The 21,901-nt window shown below is 39.9% G+C and overlaps 1 long non-coding RNA gene across 1 annotated transcript; it reads left to right on the plus strand.

Moving 5' to 3' along the window:
- The first annotated feature begins 699 nt into the window (after nucleotides 1-699).
- LOC140002016 (uncharacterized) lies at nucleotides 700-15,707 on the plus strand. The gene is made up of 3 exons (XR_011807865.1): nucleotides 700-1,267; nucleotides 15,026-15,148; nucleotides 15,482-15,707. It is a non-coding gene; the product is annotated as an uncharacterized lncRNA (long non-coding RNA).
- The last annotated feature ends 6,194 nt before the right edge of the window (nucleotides 15,708-21,901 follow it).

Below are 21,901 nucleotides of genomic sequence, written 5' to 3' on the forward strand. Positions count from 1 at the left end.
ATTTCTTATCTTACAATATCTCATAAAGCATTCTGTTTGCTGTTTTAAATATATTAATAGCTGTACTAGATGTCATTACTTTTCATTTTCTGGACACGTTCTCATTTAGCAAAGATAAAAGGATTTAGTTCACTCAGTGAAGAACAATATACTCCACAGTTTTTCAAGTACATCACAGATATGCCACATATATGAAATATCTTCATGCTTACTGTAATACAAAATAGGTTGATTTCCATCTCTTTTGCAGTCCATTTATTATCCAAAAATGTAAAATGATTAAATTCCATAATGAATTTCTTTGCATTTATAAAAATCCTAACATGTCTATTGTACAGACAGTAATGAGAAACCATATATGAAGTGCATGCAGTCAACAAACAAGGAATATATTTCCTGACTAACCCGCTCTGTCATTTTTATTTATTTATTTTTAAGTAGTATTACAATTTTTTCCTTTATAAAGGACAGATTACTGTGCCTTGGGGTAGTGTGCCCTGGGGGCTCACTTGGCCATGTGGGGACATGAGCTGCAAGAATCAAAAACCAATGCAACCAGCTTAGATGGGGTGCATCTGATAGTGCAGAAGCCTACTGAAATTACTGCAGAGGTGAATGGACAGAGGTAAATTTTCATGATTTTCAAGGACTACAAGAAAAGCTTCTTCCAATACATCAGTAGCAAAAGGAAGTCTAGGCCCACTGCTGAATGAGGTAGGTGCCCTGGTGATGAAGGATACACAGAAGGCAGAGTTACTGAATGCCTTCTTTGCTTCAGTCTTCATTGTGAAGACCAGCCCTCAGGAATCCCAGACCCTGGAGGTAAGAGGAAAAGTCTGGAGGAAGGAAGACTTTCTCTTGGTTAAGGTGGATCAAATTAGGGATCATTTAGGCAAACTTGATACCCACAGATCCAACAGATCCATGGGCCCAGATGGGATGCACCCACTAGTGCTGATGGAGCTGGTGGATGTTATTGCTATGCCACTCTCCATCATCCTTGATAGGTCATGGAGAACAGGGTAGGTGCCTGAGGACGGGAAGAAAGCCACTGTATCAGTCCCATCTTCATAAAGGGCAAGAAGGAGGACCCAGGAAACTACAGACCAATCAGTATCACCTCCATCCCTGAAAAGGTGATGTAACAGCTCATCCTTCTATGATGGAATAACTGTCTGGGTGGATGAGAGGAGAGAAGTGGATATTATCTACCTCAAGGTAGCCTTCCGCAAGGTTTTTGACACAGTCTCCCATAAGATTCTCATAGGTAAGCTCAAGAAGTATGGGTTAGATGAGTGGACAGTGAGGTGGACTGGATGGATGGTAGAGCATTGTTCTCAACGGTGCAGTTGGAGATCTCTAGCTAGTGGCGTCCCCCAGGGGTCTGTACTGGGTCCAGTTTTGTTCAATTTATTCATTACTGACCTGGATGAAGAAACCCATAGCAAGTTTGCTCATGATACAAAGCTGGGAGGAGTGGCTGAGACACTAGAGGTCTGTGCTGCCATTCAGAGAGACCTGGACAGGCCAGAGAGTTGAGCAGAGAGGAACCTCATGAAGTTCAACAAAGGCAAGTGCAGGGTTCTGCACCTAGGTAAGAATAACCCCAGTAACCCTGCACCAGTACAGGTTCCTGGCTGACCTTCTGCAAAGCAGTTCTGCAGTGTTAACCATAGGCCAGCAATGTGCCCTCATGGCCAAGAAAGCCAATGGTATCCTGGGGTGCATTAGGAAAATTGTTGCCAAGAGGTCAACAATCCTCCCCCTCTACTCAGCCCTAGTGAGGCCACACCTGAAGTTTTGTGTACAGTTCTGGGATCTCCATTACAAGAAGGACATAGAGCTACTCTAGAGAGCCCAGTGGAGGGCTATGAAGATGATAAGGGGACTGGACTCTCTTATGAAGAGAGGCTGAGAGAGCTGGGCCTGTTTAGCCTGGAGAAGTCTGAGAGGGAATCTTATCAATGTATATTCATACCTGAAGGGAGGGTGTCAGGATGATGGGGTTGGACACTTCAGTGGTACCCAGCAACAGGACAAGAAGCAACAGGTACAATCTGAAACATGGGAAGTTCTAGTTGAATATGAGGGAAAACTTTACTGTAAGTGTGACAGAGCCCTGAAACGGCTTCCCAGAGAGGCTGTGAGGTCTCCTTCTCTGGAGATATTCAAAACCTGACTGGGCAAGATCCTGTGCAGCATGCTCTAGGTAGGCCTGCTTGGCAGGCGGAGTTGGATTAGAGGATCTCCAGAGGTGCCTTCCAACCTCAGTCATTCTGTGATTTGCCGCACCCAAAATATTAAAAGCTTTATAAACAACAACCAAATGTTAGGAAATGAAACATGCTTTTTACCTGTGAAGGAACATAACCTTCCACTCATTTAGATATTCCACCATCACATATAAATATCTGATTTCTTCCCTGATGGGGATGACAGCTTATTCCTTGAGCTCTAAGAATATTACATGCTGGATGTTTTGCACTCTGGAGTTTAGTAAACCCCAGCTGAGATTAGCTGTCTGTTAAAAGCACTTTTACCACAGCTTGAGTTGAAATTTTCCTTAAAACATTTGATTGTTTGGTATGAAGTTGCTATACTCCAAGTGAATATAAGGCTTTGCCTTGTCTTTTAAACTTTGGTATCTGAGCCCATGACTCAGTATGGTCTGTTGGAAAAGGAAGTTTTACGTAAGTTAAAAACATATGCATGTTTTATAACAGTGATAACTTCTTACAAAAAAGTGATATATTTTTATTATATAAGAGACACTGTAAGTTCATAAGGGACTCACAATGCTCAGTGATTCAATGCCTGCAATGTACTTAAAGTGTTTTGTAGAGTTCTTCAGTGTGTTTGCCTAAGAAGTAAAAATTGCTGTAAAAATGTAAGTTGCAGTAATGGTGTTATTGTAAGACATTTTTGCTAGCTACAATGAATGATTTCTAAATGCCACAGTGTGATTAAGCAGTAAGGCACAACAGGTTATATTACAGTGTGAAGCCCTAGGTGTGCTGAAATTACCTTTCAACAGCTCACACGGGAGTATCTGTGGGAGATTATAACATGACAACTTTACCGTTTTCTAAAAGTGAATAAATGAAGTCACTAAAAAGCATTTTTTCCCTGATAAGTGAAGTGCCTTCCATCACCCAGTGTGCAGTCATTAGATCTAATGTGCTTTTCTGCAAAAATTTTTCAAAATGATACAGGGTTCCCTTCCTCTCTCTTGAGGCAATGGGAAGATTTTTTATGGGGATCCTGGTTCTTTCTGAATGAAAGATGTATGCATAGTTACACAACATACCCAATCTCCAGATTCTGCAAAACTGTACCACCAACAGATCCTCTATGTTTTCTAAAACAGTTTTGCTCCAAAGCACTTGTTATTTTAATCAATACATTTTTCTTCCCCATTTCCTTCTTCCAAGAACAATTAATACCAGAGACCTCCCTAACTGACTGCCCTATAGTGTGTCTGAACTCTCAGGAGTTGTTATCAGTGGACAGCTTTTGGAAAGCTCACAGCAGAAAACTCATTAAGTTTTCATCTTTTTTTTTTCTTTTTTTTTTTCTTTTGTCTTTTTTAATTAAACGATGTGACAGACCAGTCTTCCTCTTGCTTTGGGGAATACACACTCTAGGAAAACCATCAGAAAGCATAAACCATTTTTCTATTCACTTGTATATTGTTTACACGTACAGACATCATGCTGCAATGATTCCAGTCCAGCAAACTGTAAGGCCTTTGCAGAAGGTAGTTGAAAGTACTGTAGCTCTTTTGTGATCAGGACACCCTGTTATAAACCCACCAGCACAGTACACCAATGTTTGGTTCAGGTCACACCAATGTTCCTCAGGAACTACTGAGCTTTTCCCTCTGCTCCAGCACTACAGCACTGCTATCTCAGCTGAGCTGAGACCAGAGCCACTTTGGACTAGCAAGCAACCCAGGTAGTGATCAAGCCTCCACCATTGCTTCTGCAGCCTCCAGACAACCTGGGGCTATAATTAACCCTCAGCAGCCCTGCCAGAAACATCTGTCCTCCCTGCAGCTCCACCATGAAACGTCTGTCTTCTTTGTCACTTTACCAGAAAGCAGCTAGCAGCTGGGAAAAATGTGAAGATAAGTTATTTGAGGTAAAGGAAATGATAGTTAAAGGTAAAAGAAAGCTAAGGGATGAGAACCTTATATAAGGATGAGAAGAGCTAAAGCACAAGGGCAGTAAGTCTGAAGTATTTCATTAAACCTACTTAAAAAGTTAAAGTCCATCAGGCCTCCCATGTTCTGCACACATGAGATAAGCCACTTCTATACTTCTAAACTTCTATAGTTTCCCTGACACTGCTTCTTGATCGTCTCAATTTTCATTATACCTTGCACGTCAACTTCTAAGAATGCAAGCTCCTAAACAATTAGAAGAGTGTGTGTGTGTGCAGTTTGTCCAACAGCAGGGAGGTCCGAGGGCACCCAGACTATCTAATGTAACAAGCAATCAGTACAGAGGCAGGAGTGTGGCACCCCCTGTGGGCTCTTGCAAAAATGTCCTAACTGGATTCAGTGACCCGTGATTTCTCCAACCCCTGTGCAGGGTTGGAGTTACGTGGGGGTAGTCGTCCACAGTAGCTATACCTTTTAAACTCAGGCAAGTACAACTGAAGTAAGAAAAATGAAATATATAACACAATCACTGCTTGCACTATTTCTTTAACCAAAGCTGTGGAGTGTTGGCATTTACTTTATGTGGTTGGTGCTACAGGTAAATACATAGTGTTAAAAAACTACCAGTCTTTTCACAGTACAGATGGCAAGAGCTTATCCTTGCGTTGGTGTCAGAATGGATCTTACTTACGGTGTATTTCTTTGATGATGCTTCCCTGGTGACAACACAAACTCCATACTCATTTCAGTCCAAACAAGTTTTTATTTCTAGTCTGCTAGGAGGGCAGTTGCTGCAAGCATTTGAGATTTTCTTGCTACAAGAATTAAAGCTGTTTAGCTATTTTCAAAATCCCTAAATTGTCTCCTATAGTACTTCCTTCCATTTTACTTGGAAGATATTCCAATTTAGATAAAATGAAAATACTGCTCTGATACAAAAGAACAGTATATTCCATAACTTAACAGAGTATGTGAGAATTAATGAGATTTTTTTTTTTTTTTTTTTTTTTTTTTTTTTTTTTTGTCTCATTGTGGCTCAAATGCTGTTGTTAGAAAAATAAAGGTAAAATTATCTAGAAGCTGAATAAATTTGCCCCACTATTAACTACATTCCAGACTTGATTTTGGAAAAATAGTTTAAGGATGTTGAAGTATATTACCATATGCATTTGGATTTGATCATTCTGAAGAATTGTGCCTTTTCACAATTTCTTTTGGCATCTGAATCTGATTGAATTATTTGTTTTGATGGAAAAAGCTGTAAGCAGAAATCCCTCCACTGGGAAGAAAAGAGCTGCCATAAACTTAATGGCATATATGCAGCTTGTAAGTAGAAGCGTTTAGTACATTATATCTCTCCCTCTCTCAGGTGTTACAAAGTGAGCCCAGTTTTACTAGACATACTGTATAAGCAAAAAGTAAGTGTGTTGTAGCTGTCCTAGACTTGTGGAATTGAGATCTGGAAATGACAAGTTCCTTTTTCTCAGCTGTCCTTCACCAACACAGACCTCTTCCCTTTACTACTTTCTCAAGTGTTTTATCAGGCTAATTTTTAAATGGTTCACTGCTGGAGTTTCTACTGCTTCCCTCTAGAGACAGTATCACTCTGATAGATGTCACTGTTAGAAAGTGCATCAGCAGCCAGGCTCAAATAGCTTTTGTCCAGTTTCATCTCAATACAACTTCATGGGCTACATTAGACAAATTGCCTCCCTCTTTGGCATCCAGATTGCTTTTACTTGCATTATTCTAGTCTCTGGAAACTCACATCAGGACTGAGGTCTCTTTGAACCATGTTTCTAGTATAAATGTTTTATAAATTATTGCTTCTACCTTGCCAGCTTGCAGTCTCTCAAGACAAGTGACTTGGCAAATATGAAGTGCTAAGGAGACAGACATAATATAAAAACAAGCTTATACAAGTGTTTAGGTACTTATAGAATGACAAGCACACTGACATTTAACCTACCTTTCTCCCCTTTAAATGTTTGTTTCTCATCAGCCATCACAGGCTTGTTAGTTCCAAATCAGCCAAACTGAAAGTTTTCAAGAGTGATTGGCATCTTTCTATATGGCCAGCTGCTGTATTTTGCAAACATTTTTCTTGTGCAGAAGTACACAAACATATGTATATTATACCACATGGTATTATTCAAAGACAGTAGAAGAACCTGTTACCTTTTTGATTCCAATGAAGAAGCACCTCTACAGACATTTCAGTATAAGTCTTGGCTCAATACGCAATGCTTGTCACAAAAGTTAAGGTGGTAGGATAACACAGAAAGGACTAAAAAGCAAGATGAGAATTATAGGGTGCCGTTAGAAACCGGTAGTGTCTCATCATTTAGAATCCAGAATCCAGGTCTAAGGATCTCAATGAAGGTAGACAAAGAATTAAGGACAGAAGAAAAATAAAATGCTCAAGACAGAGTGAAACACTGATAAATCAAATATGAACATAAGTAAGATAGTGAATTTTGCAATAATATGGGTAAAATGACACGAGGAAGGAATGAAAAATTCTACGGGGTATAATGGTTTTTGGCCAGAGGACATCAAGGATAAGAGGTCTTAAAAGGCAATCAAATGGTTCTACCGGACTCAGAAATACATTGCAATTTTAAATTAGTGAACTTTTGTTCACCTTTAGCCATACATCCTTGCCCTTCAAAATCAAGTATTTTCTGTCAAGATTCCAACCTGAACCAAGATATACAGCATGGTTTTGACAATGTTATCATGGATGCACATTTTTCAGAAAAAAATATAAGGGATGAAGTGAAAAATATTCTGAGCAAAGGTTTATCAGCCCACATGAGTGACTTAGGATCATGTCTGTCCTCTTTCATTCTCCAGTACATAGAGAGATTTATTTATATAGTTTTGTTAATAAAAGAGTTTAATGAGTACTAGAAAAGCCAGCCGAAATGTTTGATTCTAACTCACCAGATGTGCCATGCTTGCAGCAGATTCTCTCAGGATAACAAGAGAAGAAATTTGTCAGCTTGTTTTACCTAATTAAGCAGCAGATCATGCACAGCAGCCAGGACAAGGGTCAGGATGGTTGCCACCTGCCTGGGAAAAGCCGTCCCAGAGACCTGCCTGTTAACACTCTAGGGCAGAGTGATGGCTTCTCAAACTCTCTCACTGAAGCTCTTCAACCTCACATGAAATTATTAAAGATTCATTGCACACAGATATTCCACCTCTCTAGCAAGTACCCTAGCTGCCATGATGAAGCACCATTCCCAGGGACTCTCTGACCTGATTAATACTATAAAAAAATTATTCAAAATCAAATACCTCCAGTAAGTGAGATCAAGGAAGACCTGCACTTTTGACCCCAGAAATACATTATTGTGGACCTCTCCTAGGGGCTTGGGGATCTTCTTTCCCTGCTCAGAATCAGCCTAGAGTAAATCTGAGCTGGCCTCTCTTACACAGATGTCCTAGCTGCCAGCTTAGGGAGTCATTAATATTCATTTCAGTCAGTTTTGTGTGAGAGTGTCAGTACTTTATACACACTGGAATAAGATCAAAGGGAGACTGAGGGCACTTCAATCAGACCATCCCTCCCCTGAGGCACAGAAAGTGAATTCGAGGGAATATAAAAAACTCTGGGCTGATACAACCAACAGCACTGTGGGTTTAGCAGATATTGTCTTTCCCAAACCAGCCAATAATTTCTGACTGAGCTGTCACCTGCACACCCATGTCTAGGGGTAAGAGAGTAGCTCTTGCTTCAGCACCAGTTCCTGGTGACACTGCTTTCCCTAAGTGCCACATAGGGCTGGCTGTGTCAGGTCCTTGGTCTGCACCCTCATATGGTTGCAGCTGAACTTAAGACTATAAACATTTGGTGCAGGCCACAGAACCAGACCCAGACAGCTGATATCACCCTAGAAAAAACAGCATTTAATCCAAAGGCTACTGAATTCAATGCAAAAAAAGATCTGTCACTCAGATCCAAATAAGATGACAATTAGGAAATATATATATATATTAATAATAATAAAAAAAACTTTCCAAAGCTAAATAACTAAAACACAAACCTTAAATACTTCAGAATGAAACATATTGGTTTTGAAGCATTATACTGAACTGATGCAAACAGAAAATATTTCCAAATGACAAGTTTCTTTCTAACTCTTGTCCTCAGAGTTCTTTGCATGTTTAAGACGCAGTAACAATTCAGTCACCTTCATCATCCTTATACCAAACCATATATGTGGACTCTCAGATAGTTTTTTAAATGCAGCAATTGCAATGGTATTTGTGTTACAGCTGCTTCAACTACAAGTTGTTACAAAAAATATATATATAAGTATATTCTTTTTTAAAAAAAATATTTGAAAAACTGAAATTAGAGCTACTTGGTGCTACACTCCACATGACTTCAGAAGCACTGAAGCATTTTTACAAAAGCACATCAGAGCTTGAAGAAGAAACTGACTTTCATTTCAATGTGTCATGAGGAAACTATAGGAAAGTGAAAATAAAAACATCCCTACTCCTCCAGTTGTACGTTCAGACTAGAACCATGGATATCTTTGCTTTTATGTGCCTAAAGCTCTATCTGTGTTGTCAGTGCCAAAAGATTGCTTTTTGTCATTATGGATAAACTTCTGCAGAAAATACACTACCAGCTTCCAAATAAGAGTTAGAATATTCTCTTCTCAAACTCTTACTTGTTCATACAGCTTTCTTCATCAAATTATCTTTTCTATATCTCAAAAACTTAGGAACATAACACAGCAAATCAACATTTAGTTTATTATCCTATTTTGATTTCCATTATTTTCTGTATTTATTTCAACCTAATAATTTCAGTTAGCATATTATAGATTTTATTATTATTATTATATATATATATTATTTTTTTTACAGCAGCTATTTTTCTGGAAATACCTGTCGTGGTTCCGCTCAAGTGGGCAGCCGAGCTCCACCACAGCTGCTCTCTCACTCCCCCTCCTCAAAGAGGAATGGGGAGAAAATATGTGAAAAGGGCTCAAGGATTGAGATAAGGACGAGAAAATGACACAATAATTATTGTACCAGGCAAAACAGACTCAGCATAAGAAGACAGATAGTAAGATTTATTGCTCATTACTAACAAGCTAGAGAAGTGAGAAACAAAGGAAAGAAACCAAAAGCACCTTCCCCCCCATATACCCTCTTCCACCTCCTCCCCCCGAGCGGCGCAGGGGAATGGGGGAATGGGGGTTATGGTCAGTCTACAGCGCTTCTCTGCCGCTCCTTCTCGGTCACTCTCGTCCCCTGTGCTGTGGGGTCCCACCCACGGGATGCAGTCCTTGATGAACTGATCCGGCGTGGGCTTCCCACAGGCAGCAGCTCTTGCAGAACTGCTCCAGATATGGGTCCGTACCACGGGGTCCATCCCTCAGGAGAAAACTGCTCCAACCTGGCTCCCCTACGGGCAGCAGCTCCTGCCAGGTCACCTGCTCCTGCATGGGCTCCTCTCCACAGGCTACAGGTCCGGCCCGGAATCTGCTCCGGCAGGGGTCTTCCACAGGCGGCAGCCTCCATCGGTGCAGGGCCACCTGCTCCACCATGGTCTCCTCCACGGGCTGCAGTGTGGAACCCTGCTCCACCGTGGTACTCCATGGGCTGCAGGGGGACATCCTGCTTCACCATGGTCCTCACCACAGGCCGCAGGGGACTTCTGCTCCAGCGCCTGGAGCACCTCTCCCCCTCCTTCTTCACTGACCTTGGTGCCTGCAAGGCTGTTCCTCACTCCCTTCACTCTCCCAGCTGCTGTGTGGTGCAGCGTTTTTTTCCCTGTCTTAAATATGCTCTCACAGAGGTGCAAAACAACATCACTTATTGGCTCAGATCTGGAAAACAATGGGGCCCTTCCCAAACATGGGGCAGCTTCTAGATCTTTCTCACAGAAACCACCCCTATGGCTCCCTGCTACCAAAACCTTGCCACGTAAACCCACTACAATACCCTGGAAAGATATTGGAGCAGCTTGTTCTGGATGCTGTCTCCAAGCAATTGGAAGAGAAGAAGGTTATGAGTAGTAGTCAGCATGGATTCACCAAAGGGAGGTCATGCTCGACCAACCTCATTGCCTTCTATGATGGCATCACCAGCTGGGTAGATGGGTGGAGGGCGGTGGATGTCATCTACCTTGACTTTAGCAAGGCTTTTGATACTGTCTCCCATGGCATCCTACTAGCAAAGCTGAGAAAGTGTGGGATAGATGAGTGGATGGCAAGGTGGGTTGAGAACTGGCTGACTGGCTGAGCTCAGAGGGCGGTGATTGGAGGAGCAGAGTCTGGCTGGAGGCCTGTGACTAGTGGTGTTCCCCAGGGGTTGGTGCTGGGTCCGGTCTTGTTCAACATCTTCATCGACAACCTTGATGAGGGAATAGTGTCTGCCCTCAGCAAGTACGCCGATGACACAAAGCTGGGAGGAGTGGCTGACACACCAGAAGGCTGTGCTGCCATTCAGCAAGACCTGAACCAGCTGGAGAGATGGGCAGGAAGAAACCAAATGAGATTTAATAAGAGCAAGTGTAGAGTCCTGCACCTGGGAAGGAACAACCCAAAGTATCAGTACAGGCTGGGGGATGACCTGCTGGAGAGGAGCTCTGACAAAAAGGACCTGCGGGTCTTGGTGGACGACAGGTTGACCACGAGCCAGCACTGTGCTCTTGTGGCAAAGTGGCTAATGGGATCCTGGCGTGCATTAAAAGGAGCGTGGCCAGCAGGTTAAGGGAGGTGATCCTCCCCCTCTACTCTGCCCTGGTCAGGTCTCACCTGGAGTACTGTGTCCAGTTCTGGGATCCCCGGTACAAGAAAGAAAGGGATATCCTGGAAAGAGTCCAGCAGAGGACCACAAAGATGATATGGGGCCTGAAGCATCTTCCCTATGAAGAAAGGCTGAGAGACCTGGGTCTGTGCAGCCTGGAGAAGAGAAGACTGAGAGGGGATCTCCTCAGTGTACATAAATATCTGAGGTGTTGGGGACAGAAGGATGTAGCCAACCTCTTCTCAGTGGTTTGTGGGGATAGGACAAGGGGCAATGGCTGCAAGTTAGAGCACAGGAAGTTCCGCACTGACATGTGAAAGAACTTCTTCATGGTGAGAGTGATGGAGCATTGGAACAGGCTGCCTAGAGAGGTTGTGGAGTCTCCTTCTCTGGAGATATTCAAGGCCTGTCTGGAAGCCTACCTGGGCAGCCTGCTCTGAGGAACCTGCTTTGGCAGGGGGGTTGGACCCGATGATCTTTAAAGGTCCCTTCCAACCCCTACAGTTCTGTGATTCTGTGATCTATAGTACACAGAAGATATAAGGTTGATATATACTGTTAGCAACTTCTTAGATTGTGCCTTGGCAGAAATTACTGTTCCAGTCTAAGACTCAGTCTTTAGCTCAGCCCCAGCCTGGGCTGTGAGAGGATTCAATTCATCCGATTACTTCTCAAAGTCTTCCTAGCATCATCTGTATAAATGCTTTCTGTTTGATTGCCATAATATTTTGGGGATGTACAGCAAGAACGTGTGGCCTGAGATTGAATTCCTATATGTAACACAAAGGTAAGTGCTGTATAGTTTAGAATATACAGGCCATTATTTTTTCCTGATTCTCACAGGGTTAAATGCACTGTATTGTAATAACAGAATTGTAGCTTGAATAATACTAGTCTAAACTATTATCTTGTATCAGATTATGGCAAAATGAAGAGCTTTAATTAAAATGTACTTCTCTGGCTTACTTAAGCTTTAGTGATCCTGTCGTATGTGGTACTCTGACATTAAAAGTACTTGATATTGTCAGTCAGAAACACTGATGTCATATTCAAGACTGCTATAGGTGAAAAATTGTTCTCCAGTTTCTAGATGAGCTTTTTGCAAGCATGCCTCAGAGCAAAATCACAAGCTGGATTTCACTGCCAGAGCTTTTGCTCCCAAAATCATATTTATTAGTCCACATATAAAACCATGCATGAAAAGGAGCTGACAGAGCACAGTGAGGCATGAATTTCAAGTATATTCCAGCATCAAAGGTCAAAAGCAGATTTCCCATTTGAGTAGCAATTATAAATAGCCATCAGAGGTGAAATAGGATTGAAGTACTGGGTTATGTTGTGCTTCCTGTTGATTTTGAAAGGTTAGTAATATGAAGAAAAGAAGAAAAACCCCTATTCCACATCTTTAAAAAGTTAAATGCTTTCTAAAAAGAGTCAAAATGTTGTACCAGAGCACAATTTTTCTTCAGAGAGGTATTCAGATACTGAGTCCAGAAGGACAAACCAAAGATGTCTCCCTGTTCATGTACTAGCTGTTTTCTTCTTCCACATTAGATTCCTCAATACATGCTTCATACCCCCAGAAAACTGGCTGCCTAGACTAAGCAGCAAATGGCTGCTGAGGCACATGACCATGCTCTCCTGGTCATCTACAACACAATGAGGCCATGCAAAATCCTCTGTCTTGAAAGCCTTGTCTCAGAGTGGTCAAATCCAAGGGCTCAGGAAGAAGGATCTCCAGGACCACAGATTTCCAAAACACATACTGCTTTTCCAAGACATATTCTGTTCTGTATCTCTTAAAACACAGTCTTTTCAGCTTCTTTTTCCCCCTGTACTCATGGGTAACGCTTGATTTGCACACTCTTATGGCTGCTTCTCCGTGGACACCATTCTTTCTTCTCTTTGTGGTATTCAGTTTCAGCACATCATCCATAATGATATCCTTGTTGTCATCTCCATCATTATTTCCCATATTCCTCCCCTTACAGAAAATACACCTAGTTCTACTCCCATATTACCTGAACTCAATAATTATTGCTAAAGGTAAAATAAAGATAAAAACCACTCGCCTGTTCCCAGTACATATATGGTAGTGTTTTACCACTTTTCAGCAAGAATGCTAGAAATATTTACAGAACTGAAGAGATAAAACAAGTCAGCAATGGGACTCCTATTTAGTGTGAAAATCCTTGTGACTGTGAAATGTTTCATTAAACATCTTTTAGATGTTCAGATTTAGAGCTTAGTGATATGGTTTAGTGGAGGACTTGTTAATGTTAGGTCAGAGGTTGGACTCAGTGATCTTGGAGGTCTCTTCCAACCTAGATGATTCTGTGATTCTATGATCTGCTGTAATTATTCTGTATTTAACATTTAGGAGAAATATCACAGAATTGTTTTGCTTAAGCTGACTTTGCACAGACAAACTATGAAACACATCTTTATAAATTAAATGACTTTGACAAGTGACAACCCTCACAGCTACTTTGGCCTAATGCTCTCCGTGATGGTCTCTGGATACAGGGTTTATCTAGGTGACATCATCAAGAAGCCAAAGAAGGAAATTAAACTTGTCCTAGGTGATTTCCTCTGAACAGGCTTTATATGAAATGATGATAAATAGAGCTCTGTATTTTGAAGAGGAGGTTGCAGCAGGGGCAGTGCTGACAGGCTCCAGGCTCTTTGCCAAGGTATTTATTTACTTGTTGTGTCATGACAAATATTATGCCACAATCTGAAATCTCCCCGAGCAGCTAAACCTCAGAGGAGCTGGCACAGAGGATCTTGCTTTGTCTGTGTCCCCTCTCAGCAGGGAATAAGGAGTCCATGTGTTTCATTAGTGTGCTAACCACCAGGGTTTATGCTTCACCTTAGGGACAAAAACTATTGCACTTTTGGCAATGAATAACCAAAATGCTTCTTTTGTGACTGTCAGATTTGCACTATACTCCACATTTCTGGACAAGTCCAAAGCAAAACAGTTTTGATTTAACAACAGAATAATACGTTTTAAATGGTAAGAGTCTGTGTTTGGAAGCAGTACTGGCTTAGATCTCTGCATATCAGGAAATGGCTTCTATCAGACATTTGCTAAATAGAAAATGAAACAAAATTTCACAGACTATTGGTAAAACTACATGAATTACTACTTAATTAAATGGTTACAGATTAGTGACTGCTGACGTTACCTTTTACTGAGAAGAGCTTTGTAGGTTACAAGAGCAATAGTGAAGAATGAGAATTATAAAATAGATACTTAATGAAAAAAATGGCTATATTCATTTAAGATAATTTACCACTTGGGTTTGTGTAGGCACTGAAAATGGTTTCACTTGCATGCTATAAAAGCATAATTTGGTATGTAAGTTATCAGCCAGTACAAATAACATTTTTCCTGTTGCATTCAAGATCTGAACAGTACTCATGGCAATAATAGAAAGGCTCCAGCATTAGGCAGACTCTCAGAAAAAAAAAAAAAAAGAAAAAAAAAAAAGCTTATTTGAGCTTCTGTACAAATCACTGCAAATGTGTGCACTAAATGTGGCTGTGAGATGAGGATGCAAACTTAAACCACCACTGAAGGAATACAAAAGTGGCTGGATCCAAATCACATTTGTGCACATTATGTACTCAGACACTGGGTCATGAAACAGTAATTGAAAAATTATGTGTGGCTTTTTTGCCCACATTTGATTAAATTGCCTCTCTTAGTCACTTCAGTAATAGCTCAGTGATAGACTCTGCTACCCTACTTTAAAAAGCCTCTGTTTTCTTTCCCTAGTCCTTTGCTTCTGAGTCTGGGAGAGCAGAAAGCACCATAAGATGATATTTTGTGAGCCTGGTTCTCCACTTCTTCCCCTATGGCATTGTGGTAATATCCTGGTTTAATTTTCCTAAGCAGAAGGAAGAAGGAATCAGACCTATTGTCTTCAAAGGAAAGGCTTTGTTCCCAGCACCTGCTAGTAAAAGACATTTTACAGCTTTTGAAAGAACTGTCTCTCTGCCCTAGATGAACACAAATCATGATGTGTCAACTAATGCTTGAAAGAAAGTGAGATTTGGGCAATGAAATTTGTTTTGCAGTGCATAAGATTAAAGAAGACCCAGAACAAGAAATCAAAAAGCAGCACTGTTGTTTACGGTATCCATAATGGATTTCCCAGTCTGAACATAGAAGCTTCGAGCCTTCCAGTATGATATGAAAAGGTACCCACTTTCCTCCATAAACCTAGAGTATTCAGTCTTGGAGTTGATTTGGATGTTAATCTGCAAACACTATAAATGTGCATCTGGAGTGAGTACAGAAAAGCACAAGGTTGGAGGAGGCTGGCATTTTCACTAAGGACCTACAGGGTAGCAATGCTGCCCTTCTCACTAAATTGCTGTCTCTGCCTGGTAATGCTGGGAGAGTTTAAAAACTATGAAAGAGCAGAGAAGTGGGGAAATAAATAAATAAATAAATAGAATTAAAAACAAACAAAATCCAGCTACAGAGCTTTTGTTGTCAAATGTATTCTGACACTGTTTTCATATTTACAGGAAAGCCAATAGCAGAAGAAAATTTTAACTTTCTACCAGCAACAAAACATCTTTGAAGATGATAACCCAGCTGCCTTCACAGTGAACACTACTGTTTTGTTACCTGAATTTCAGTATGCATTATTGTATTGGTCTTCTCCAACCCTTTCCAGGTTTCATTCCAGAAACACTCATTCAGTCAGTAACCTTCAATTACCTGTGATAAAAATGCAACTTGTGTTATTGATAGTCTTTCACTTGAAAATTAACCCTAATTAAGCTAAGTTTTGTCTCTTCATATGGTAGTTTCTTCCCATGGAAGTATTGCTTAAAAATAATCAAAAACGTGCTGTTAGAGATAGGCTAAGACTGAAGTACTGAAGCAGGAAAGATACTTCTGCTAATGGCTACCAGGAATCAGTTGATCTCTCATGATCTAAGACTGTATGTTTCATAGTGACTTCCCTATTGAAAAAAAAATGTGAGGATTTATGAAGAAGATTTCTACCACAACTGTGTGTGGTAGAAATGTAAAAGTATAGAAATGGAAAAATGTCATTCAGAGATAAGAGATGAGTGATATTAGGCAGCATTACTAGACTGTGGAGGACTAGACTGAAAAGCATTTCTAGACTGAAAGCACAGTGCAAAACTGTGTGACAGTCATTATATTTTAAAATCGAGTTTTTAATTCTTCTGATCTTTTATCACTTCATTATAACAATTATAGCAAAGTGACATGTGACTTAAAGACGATATATGACAATACAGTGCTGTCACAAAGCTGTTCATGATATGGCTGTGACTTGTCCTGCCAAGCTGAGGGCTGCAGTTTCCATCTCATGCCTGTCCAAGTAAAGGAAACAACATGTGCCAGGCACCACAGATGGGTCAGCAGCTGGCACACGTGATGTTTGTGTACTCCCAGCCAACGAGATAGTTTTGGAAAACATTCAGTGGAGGCGTTAGAAAGCTGTCCAGTGCCATTGATAACAAGAAGAATAATGCTCTACAGAAGACTTACTGCCAGAGCAAAACGTTGGCATGCAATAAATACCACAAAACTTGCAACTTTTTCATTGCTAGCTCACCAACCAAATGCCAACCGAATCCAAGGAGACTCTCACAGCTGTTTTATAAAAATAAAAAAGACTCTCAATGAGACTAATAAACTCCCTCTATAATAGGCTCAGTACTTGAAACAGAGCCAATGCTAACAATCAGATCCCAAATCTGACCCCATGTCTTAAGTCATTGTCAGTTTTGATAACATTCTCCAGCAGAGAGTAAGAGGACTTTTTCTGTGAATTTAAACACACAACAGCAGTAACATTCTCCATGAGTTTGTTGCATCTTTATAAACCATAAAAGTTTTCTGTTACCAACTCACTCAGTATATCAAGAGGCAGAGAAAGAGGCCAGTTCCATTCTGGGATTATTCAACACTGTCAGTAGCTTTTCTGCAGACATATTAGGTAACATTGAAAAGAAAACTGAACACCCAATGTCCTCAGTCTCCAGGACATATGTAAATCCTGTATTGACTGCTCCCATGAGGGACTATCATCTTCAGGCACATTATTTCATTATAATCTATTAGTTACTGTTGAACACAAGGACAATCTTACCAAAATACTTTGGAAGTGAAACTAGTGAAGGACACTAGTACATGCATATATTACAGCATATGTTCAATGGCATTTTTCAGAGACTGTGTATGGTCCCATGAGCCTCTGATAAATCACTCCTGGGAAGCCTTCTCTGACACAGTCCTTCTCAAAACCCAACTGCAGTTCAGCAGATGAGTAAATGCAGTCACTTTTTTTTTTTTTTTTTTTTCACATTGACCACCACCATCTTGCATGTTCATGTACTGCACTTTCCTCCATTATCCATTCACTGATTACATCTTGCATTTGGCAATATAGTCCTTAGACCAAAAGCCAACCCCTTTGCCTTGCACAGTAGGACTCTGGCCTCTAGGTGTTACCATAATACAAAGAATAAACAAAATTTCTATTTTGGGATAAGCAGCCATTTTTCACGCACAAAGGGTCTATACTATTTAATTACTAAGCATCATTTTCTATGACAAACAGTAGTGGGGTGCTAGGCCAATATGAACCACAGGTTCATATTGCTTGTACCTGAAAGTGTTTAATCTAGGAATGCTGGAAGGTTCTCTTTATCACAGTTTTTTGTTTTGTTTTGTTTTGTTTTTGTTTTGTTTTGTTTTTTTTATTGCCCATGGTTGTAACAGAGCCCTAATATAATTGAGAGGGGATGATACAGAGTGTTCTGACAAAAGATCTTGAACTCCAGAACTTGCTTTTCCTATCCTTCCATAAGGCTTGAATTAGTTGACCTTTAGGTCATGCTATAAAGGATACCTTTTTCTACTAGGTTCTTTCTGGGAAAGCAGGATGAGTGGGTTGTGTTGGATGGTGAGCAAGACCTCATTTTCAGTACTTTCAGACTACTTTTATCTTATGGCATTGATTTTGACTTGTGTTTTATTTCATGCACTTTGGATAGACTTGGTTTTCACTAAATTAAAATAATAAATAATGATGCAGTAGAGTGCTGTTGAAACTGCAATACTTACTTTTACAATAGCTCTAGTAATTTCTGAATGGTTTGTTCCAAACAGAAGTAGGCAGGAGGAGGAGGAGAAAGGGGAGGAGGAGGGAGGGACAATCTGTCACTCACTGTTGTGGTTAAACAAAATTTTTCTTTGGTTGCTTGACCAGGGTGACACTGCAGCTACTTCATGTTGTTTTAGTCAACATCATCCCAGTTGCGCTCTCCAAAGCTAAAGCAGTAAAGAACTCGGGGTCACTTTACACACCAAGGAAATTCAGGAGAGAAATCCATGGGAGGTCATATCCAGAAAGAGCTTCAAACAATGTCATTTGTTATACTTCAGTCTGAAAAGTGGTCTGATCCCAGGAAAGTCATAGCTTGTCTTCAGCTCCTAATAGTATCAGTGGGAACTGAGTTTGTTCAGTTTCATCTATGTCCTGAGGCTAGTTATAGTTTGTTGAAAAACAAGTTCGTTGAAAAAATACAATTGTATCATGTTTGCTGGAAGAAGACAAAAAAATTAAGTGCAATAATACTGTTTTGTTTTTGTTGTTTTCAAGAACAGCTCAGTTAAGGATAGATTATTATGTTGTGAAACCCACAGTGAAAGTGTTTAAATGCCACAGATCTTGAAGCATGTTTTAATGTGTAGGCATCCACTTAAAAGAGCTGATCAGAGAGGAAGCCAGCAAGAAGAGTCCAATGTCTTTATTTTATGTGATCTAACTCCCAGACAACATCCATACTAAATGAACTCTGAAAGAATTTCATTCTTCTATTTTTTGTTTTGGAACTTGCCAAGACCACTGGCTAGTATGGTCTTTCCCAAAGACAGAATAGGTTTTCCTTAGTGAAAAAATTAAACTCTATCTAAAATGGTTTGCAATCCCACTCTAGAAGAGACCTTCTGAAACTTTTTTTTTTTGTTGTTTTGTTTTTGTTTTTAGGCTGTTCTCTGGTGTAGGGCAAAGCTGCCATTTGCTCTATACATGTATTATTTTAGTGCAGCTGGCACTCACCTCACTGGGTGAGTGACAAAATTCAAAAATATGACATGAAGTATGTCCCTAGTATATCCCTAGTATATCCCTAGTTTTATTGATTTTACAGGATGACACACTGAGTCAGAGTGCTTGGTGTAGTTGAGACCTACATGGGCAGTGAAAAATTTTGTCCCACACCTCAAGAGACTTCCTCCCTCTGCTACAGTTTTTACAATACCTGGTTATAACCAGAGAAGATTTCTAAGCTTTTATCTGACTTGGGGTCCTTTATTTATTTTTATTTTCTTATTTTTATTATTTATTTATTTTTATTTTTTTAATTTCAAAAGTTTCACCTTCTTCAGTTAGCTTTTGGAAAGAAGAGTCGAGTGCCATCCCTTCCATTTCATTTCTCTTTTTATTATCTGCAGGCCCCCTGCTTTAATAAGAAAGCTATGCAGAACCCTCCAAATGCCAAAATAACAGATTTTTAAGTAGAGCTTTTAGAACAAAAACACATGTGTATCATCATCAGAAACATTAGGCAGAAGATCTGAATTTTTCATCTGAGTAACTGAGCTTACAGATTTTCATGCTATTTGATATGTTGCATGGTAACAGCAATGAGGAAGATATTTCTCTTAAGCTAGGATGCTGCTGGAAAACCCTGGCCGAATTATGCCGATGCAATTGTTGAAACCAAGGCCATTTCTTTCCTTCTGGCATCACCTGCCTCCTTGGTGTACCCTGCCTCCACTGTGATGGGACACTGGCAATTGTACTGCCACAGGAATTCTGCTCCTGTTGGTGAAGCATGATCTTTGCCCCACACTTCTGAACAAACTAAAGTTAAGATTTCAGCACCCAGCTGACTTTTTCTATTTATGTGATGGTCTACAGCAGTTCCTCATTTTGTTGTGACAAGAAAATACTGAGCCAACGATGGTATTTATTGGACTGGGTTAGACTCCTAGGAAGAAAGCAGTAGTATTTTTCCTACTGGCATTTTAAACAAACAAAATATATTTATACTTGGGGGAGGATTTAAAGTCTCAAAGTGACTAGTCTCAGTGCAATTGGCACCAAACCGAATAAGCAGGTGAAAGACAGACTACTTCACATTGCATATCCTACTCCTTGGGAAATTGCTGCATTATATCTGTCTAAGGCCTGGCCTACATAAATGAAAGGCATGATTCAAAATGTATTCTTTTAAACCAAATCATCTTCAATGAAACCAAAAACCTTCCACTACACTGAAATAAGAGTACACAACAGAAGATTTCATTGGATTTCATTGAAAGTTCTGTCATTTAAGGAAACTCTAGTTAAATTGAAATAGTTTCCTTGTATACAATAAGGTCATACAGCAAATGTCATATCATCAAGGTATAGGAAAGAGATCATGACTTTTCCTTCCCAACTTCCCAGTGCCACTAAAAGGTGAGGCAGCTCCAGAAATGACCCCATCCAGACTTTTAAATGCCCTATCAGACTCTACATTCCTCTGTAAAAAGGAGCTGACTTTTGTATCACTTCACAGTGAAACTGAACATTTTATAAGACTTCTAAGAAGAGAAAATAACCCCCCTTCAGTACATTTCTTTAGACATAGATTCCCACATAAGTCAAGCCTCAGGGCATGGTATGAGTTGGTTTCTCAAGAGGGCAAGACTCATGAAAAAAGGAAACAACAGAAAGAAAAATAAGAGCACAGCATTCCTCCCACATCATCAAGCACCAGCCTTTGCTTCAAACAGGGATCAACACATCACTGTGTGAGCAATAAGAAGTATGATAAATTTACTACAGTGTAATAAAATCAATTGTAACAGTAACTACTCTACTGCTCAGAAAATGTTAGGCTGGTTTCCTTTGGTTGTGAATCTAACCAAGACAGTAATCTCTGGTGTTTTCAGCTACTGAAGGCTGGCAAGATGGTATGAACTTATCTGAACTAAAAATAAAATTTTTCCTTGACTACTTGAACTGTGGCAGTTGAGCACAATCTCTGCTCACTTCTGTCTTTACCACCCTGTGTCCACATTTTCCCTGCATCGTAAAAAGTGTTTTGAGGATTTAGAAACCCATTGAGTTATTGAGTTTTTATTTTCTTCTTTATGAAGATATGATTTCTGGGATTTAAAATATTACCTTTGGGACTTGTGAATTTTGGATATGTCTGGGAGTAGAAGTAAAATTTTAGATAACTGCAACTTCACAGAAAAAAGATTTACATTTCATTGGAACAATACTGCTTCCAAAAGTTTTAGAAAACTCAAATATTTGGGTTGGCTGAAGAAAAATAGAATGGATTTTATTAAAATGTCAAGATTAAAACAGATATTTCCAGCCCTTTTAAGACTTTTTGTAAGAAAATAAAAAAATCTGTTTTCTTTTAAATGTAGTAGTTTTAATTTCAAAACTTGATTTTAAGAAAAAAAAATAATAATTAAAAAGCCTATGATATTAAGAACAAATTTTTGCCTCAGGTTGACCTAAAATGTAAATTTGATTTTTTTCTCTGTTATACAAGAATTTGAAATTTTGTTGTTGTTGTTGTTGTTTTTTTGTTTGTTTTTTTCCCCCCCCCCTTCTTTCAGAGCAAATAGATTTTTTCTCAGCTATATTTTCTGGTTTACCCTTGAGTCCCTTAGCTGTAAACTAAAGCATTTAGGAAATCTCACAAATGTTTGCTACATTATCCGTTCTCATAAAAAACATGCATACAACATAGTTCCCTCTGGTTGCTGGCTTAGACATTCAGCTTATCCCACAGCTGCCGGCACTAGGACGTTGGAGACCCCAAAGACTCAGCCACACTCCAGCTGCTGGTATTCAGACCTACACACACACACTGTAGATCCCTGGACTA

Source organism: Anas platyrhynchos, chromosome 3 (genome assembly GCF_047663525.1).
Source record: "Anas platyrhynchos isolate ZD024472 breed Pekin duck chromosome 3, IASCAAS_PekinDuck_T2T, whole genome shotgun sequence".
Taxonomy (NCBI): domain Eukaryota; kingdom Metazoa; phylum Chordata; class Aves; order Anseriformes; family Anatidae; genus Anas; species Anas platyrhynchos.